Here is a 5,856-nt window from a genome sequence, read left to right as displayed (position 1 = left end):
AGTGTTTTACAGGAGAAACAAAATACCATAACAGAAGGACAGGAATAGCCATTTAGATAATAATTCCAAATTGACAACTTAATCTCTAAACTTTTCTGGTTTGACACATCTTTAGAGCTTCACTCAAGCTGACTTTAAAAATGCTAACTAGAAGGTAATAATTAATACTTAGTTCACAGAGGAGTAAAATACCTTTTTAGGCTCTTCTAGAGTAAGGTCTGAAAGGACTGAGAAACATAATGAAGGAAATTTCATTGGTAAAGGAATAAAATGCAGTAATTCAAGGTAAACTTCGATCATGACTTCCAGTATTGAAGAATAAGTTTAGAAATATTTTATATATTGTAGTACCCTAGCTTGTCTCTAAGAAATCAAAGTGACTCACATAAAGGGGTGAAGGGGAAACTCTATCAACCAATCACATCTAATTAGGGTATAGCTACCTGGGGCCCAAATAGAAATACTGGGAGAATCCAAGAGCTTCTTTCTTCCCAGAATATTCCTGTTCTCTCTGATCCACCTCTACTTCCTGTTTGGTTTTACCACCTATACTTCCTGCCTGGCTATCGGCCAATCAGCCAATTTAAAATATAATTGACAGAATACAGGCAATTCTCCCTCACCAATAGGGACAATGGGAGAGGGCTGAAGGGGTGAGGGAGGAAGGGAGAGGAGTAGAGGAAATGTAGAGCTCAATAAAAACAAAAGGAAATAATAGCTTTCTCCTGATTCGCTGTGTATAACATTTTGAATATATATATCATAAAATATTTATGAATACATATATATATACATATTGTAAAAATAAAGCCTTGCTGTTGATATGCCTCAACAACAACAACAACAAAAAAAAAATCCAACATAATATCCCATGAGGTTTGCAGTTTTATCACTGATCCGATCTGATCCGATCTTTAAAAGTCGTTGGTTTATTCTGCTTACTAGAGGATGGAGCTCTTTCATGCTTCTCTTCCAGATTCAGGAACATGAGGCATCTACTCAGCTTCAGTTTTCACAGAATTAGAAGAAAGTCCAAGACTGTCTGTTTTGATGATGTACCAAGCACAGTGTAAAATCTCATTTTTTTCATGTTGAATGTCTGGAGCGAGAATCATTTCCAGGAGGTATGGGGTGGTATGCTCGTGGTTCAAATGAGGGTGACAGTGGCTCCTTTTCCTCTTTAGGGCTACCTTCCTGAACCAACTCCACTGGCTCTCCCACTTGGCTCTAGAGACAGTTCTGCCAGTTGTTTTAACATTTTATCTTGGATTCTTGGGAAGGCCGCCATGAGCAACATGTGTTTCTGGCAGAACATCTACTTCAGTCTTTTTGTTGTGTTGTTTTGTTTTTCGAGACAGGGTTTCTCTGTAGCTTTGGAGCCTGTCCTGGAACTAGCTCTTGTAGACCAGGCTGGCCTTGAACTCAAAGAGATTCACCTGCCTCTGCCTCCTGAGTGCTAGGATTAAAGGTGTGCGCCACCACTGCCCGGTCTACTTCAGTCTTGATGGGGATTTCTTCTGGTTCACTCTCTGACCCGGAAACGCTGCCATAGTTTGTCAACAGCAAACACAATGCTGGTGTCACCTCCTTGGTACTATAAAGTACTTTGAGGTTTCTCTTCCTCGTCAGACTTAGAGTCACTGTGTATCAAAGCACCGAGAGGGTTTATATTAACCATGGACAGAGCTTTAGGTTTCGAATCTTTGGCATGATTGCCGAGTCCAATGACTGCTCTCTGACTAGCCCCACCATTTTTCCATTTATGATGTTTACGAGGACTTCTCATCTTTGCCATCTGTGAGGGTCTGGGCATGCCCTTCATTTTCCCATCTTGCGTTGCTGTCAGCACTTCTCTCTTTTCCTTTTCAACTTCTAACTTTTCCTTCCTTTCAATATTGACCAGAGTTGGGTAGTTTTGTTTTTTTTTTTTTTTCTTCTTTCTTCCTCCATTTTGCAATCTCTTCTGGACTGTCGGGCTTGTTCTTCTTCACACCAGGAGCATGCGTATTTTTCCAATGGAACTGGATAATCTTCTCATGTGCACTAAAGGATCAATCTCCTTCAGGGCATTTTGTATGTTCAGGTGTCCTTCAGGCCCTGAGTTGACTCCTGCGCTGGGGACTTCTAGCGAAACTGCCCTGCTGTGTGAGCGACAACTGGGTGTTGCGGGCCATGCCACCGCCACCTCTGCCACTTACTCTGTCGTACTCCAGAGTGACTCAGATTCTTCCTGCAGGGCAGGCTCCTGTCGATGCCCAGGCCCCAGCTGGATGTACAACTTCATCAGTTCAGTAGCCAGCCAGCCTGGGATTGCCAAGCTTCAACACCTTGGTGCTGTCTCCTAATGGTTACCTCGCATATCACATGTCCTACCATTCTTCAGTTAAAAGCTTTCACTTCCCACAGACATACAATGCAAAGTTCAATGACTTCAGTTTGCTTCAAAAACAGAAAACAGAAAAAGAAGAAAAGAAAGGAACCTGTTTTCCCCCTTTTCAGCGATACCTGTGACCGTGGCTTTAAAAGGCAATGTCTTACATTCAACACCACATTAATGAAGAAAACATTCACACTACATAAAAGTGTTATAAATTTTATCTCTGTAATCAAAAGTTTGTCCATTGGGAAGCAGGTTATACTATATATTTTACTTTTACATTGACAAAATTAAAGGGAATAGTACTTAATTCTAAAGATATTCACTGTTCAATTATTACTCCTTTTATGTTGAACTTCACCAAGGTTGCCCATCTTCCTTCTTTCAATTTCATAATAACTTTTTGATTTCTTCTATTATTGCTATTTGGAGTCCACTTTTGTGATTTCAGCAGACACAATTTTTGTTAAGGCTAGACAGATCAATGTCATGGGTCTGTCTTAATTATCATTTTATGCAATTTTTACATATTATCAATGTCTTTGATGTAACCCTGTTTGTACAAAATTTCCCTAAAGATATAAAAGATAGAGTTATCCACACACAGTTAAATATCAATTGACAAGTGAGTATCAGAAATTGATCACACCATCTTTTTTGGAATACTTTCTAATGGAAGTTGTGATTATTTGTGAAATCACTCATAAAAGCAGGGTTTTTCCAGGAAGTGGGCTGAGGGATCACAATCAGAAATGCAGCGATTTGACACCTGGGAAAAACAGAGGAGCCAATAGAGAACCACCGGTGCCTGGAATCATAGACAGAAGATGTGATCTTGAAATATTTGGTACCCCAAATCATTTTTGAATGTGGGTACAATGGTGAGATATGAAACATTCCTATGTCATTTGAGAAATAGGTAGTGGGAAAACAAGGAATAGAGCACTTGACATATTAACAAAAATTCTGGTAAACACACTCTGTTGTTCCTTCTTTTTTTTTTCTGTGTGTAATATGGCTCACCTGGTATTTTGGGCTTTTCTTAATGTGACTCTTTCCCATTGATGGCCACGTTCTTGTTCCTTTTTATTTAACTTTCAATGTATGTCTTATAAACAAGATAATTGTCCTTCTAGTGTTTTTACCCACGCTCTCACTCTACCATGGTTACCTAGTTCTACTGCATTTTACAAGTAGCAGGTCCTGAAATCTCAGTAATGACCAAATTTCTGCTATTCATAGTAAATTCATTTAATCAATGGTAGCAGCAGAGGATGTATTAGCCAAGATAATGAAACATCTAACCAAACACTGTGGTTTCCATCACCAAAGGGCATGTATTTATTGTTATACCTACAGACCCTGGCGTCAGACAAAAACATGTCTATATATGGAAAGGAACCCTAGCACACTGCATGAGCATCAGTGCTCTTTAACCACAGAGCCATCTCTTCAGCTCAATGTTCCTCAGTCTTACTAGTGTAACTGGAATTGAGATGCCTTTTTGTTCCTGATATACTTACATATATTTTATTTTCTGTCAGGAAGTCTCTTCACATCTTTTATCTTTCCAAAGTACTTGGTTTGTTCATAGATGTAGATATCATAATCTACATTATACATAATATAAATTTTCAGCATTATTTCTAATACTTGCTGTACCTTTAAGAACATGATCACTCATGTTCTTGAATAGCATAGGCTAGTGAAAAACTCTCTGCTACAGGTATGGGCGAAGAATACTATCAGCTATGTGTTAGCAAAGATGTATTACAAGAAATGCCTTATCAGGTTTACAGAAAATAGTGAATGATTACACAAACTAAACCACAAAGTTTGCATAAGCATTGTATAACAAATGGTTACACAACGTTCACATTTTTGTGTATGTGTTTATGTGGGTGAATTTGAGCACACAGGCACCATTGTGTACAGATAGAGGTTAGAGGATATCCTCCAGTGTCACTCTCTCACCTTCTACTTTGTTTGAGATACAGTTTTTTGTTGTTTGCCAGGGTATAAGCTAGGCTAGTTCACCAACTTCCAGGTCCAAGGAGTGGAGGTTACAGACAAATCACAAAACTTTGCTTTCCTAGAATTTTGGAGATCTGACTTCAGGTCTTCATAATTGCATGGGAAGCAATTCATTTTCTAAGCCATCTCCACAGACTGGGTTACACACTCTTTTCTGGCCATCACTGTGTGTTCTCTAGTTGACCAATATGTTACCAAGCATCACAGAACTTTAAATATTGAAGGTAAACATTTCATAGCAGCCATCCATGTATGACATTTCCAACCCATCCAAGTTGGTGATGAAGGAGATCATCAGGATCTCCATCATGAGATGACCAGGACATACAGAAGTTTGGAGCAATAACATACAGGAACCAAGTTGTGTGCTCATCATCTTTACTAGGAGAACATGGAAAAATGGTATTTTCAGCCTCCTCTGTTTCCTGCAGGGCAGGTGTGTGAAGTTTTAAAAGGTTAGCTTTTTGTGTACATTCATACATTTTCTTGTTAGAAGTAATTTTTACTTTTAATAAAATAAACCTTGCATATTATCATTTACTTCATTATGTTATAGAATAAGACTTGTATCATTGATTTTTTCACAAAATTATATGGAGTTTTACTAGGGTTGTGAGAAGGAAATTGTTTCTGAAATATACAGAGGTGTATTAAAGGATGCTATTAAGAAGAGCAGAACATTGGAAGTTCATATCTATTTTACTCAGACACTTAAATTCCAGTCTACTGAGATCAGTGTTCTAACTGTTACTTACAATGTGCTAAATCCATAATGTTTTATTTGTGGAGATATATTAGATAATAAAGCAATAAAAACTATCAACATTTATAAAATATTTATCTAAAACATATAAATAAAGACTTTAGAAACCAAAAGAAATGGATAAGTATCATTGAATTAACAAGTCTACAAAAGCAAAATTTCAACATTTCATATGTAAATATTGCTGCTGTGTGGGCTTGCATTGAAATACCATTTTTGGACTGTAAAACAATAGAAAACAAAATGACTGAGCTGTTAGTAAAACTGGTGTCCAAAAAGTTGGCTTGGAAATCAGTAGTAAAGAATCCAGTCAAATCATACTGTCCAGTGTTGGGTTTGGGTCTATGCATCCAAGCAGTGTGATGTAGGAGGAGCTTCAGTACTCCAATGTGGGATAGGTACTCCAATAAACTACATTCACCACATTGCATGTTGACCTTCTGATTGGTTTGATTGAGAAAGTTTGCCTGTAAAAAATATCGTAGATCAGGGTTTTCAGTCATAGCAGTGTTAATGATTTAAGTAAGCACTGATATACTGATTTCAAGATTGTTAGATTTACCACATGATGATTTTTTTTTAAAAAAGGTAGGGACTCACTTTTATCAAATGAAATCACAAGGTGGTCTCATCAAATGGAAAAAAATGTGTAAAAAGCATTTGGATTATGGCAAAAATTCAG

The 5,856-nt window shown here is 37.7% G+C and overlaps 1 pseudogene; it reads right to left on the bottom strand.

The window, feature by feature from the left end:
- Positions 1-995: 995 nt before the first annotated feature.
- Positions 996-2,284, bottom strand: LOC119825038 (annotated as a pseudogene).
- Positions 2,285-5,856: the final 3,572 nt, after the last annotated feature.

The sequence above is a fragment of the Arvicola amphibius genome, chromosome 10, assembly GCF_903992535.2.
Source record: "Arvicola amphibius chromosome 10, mArvAmp1.2, whole genome shotgun sequence".
NCBI lineage: Eukaryota > Metazoa > Chordata > Mammalia > Rodentia > Cricetidae > Arvicola > Arvicola amphibius.
The sequence above is the reverse complement of the archived record's forward strand: the minus strand, read 5'-3'. Positions and strand labels throughout refer to the sequence as shown.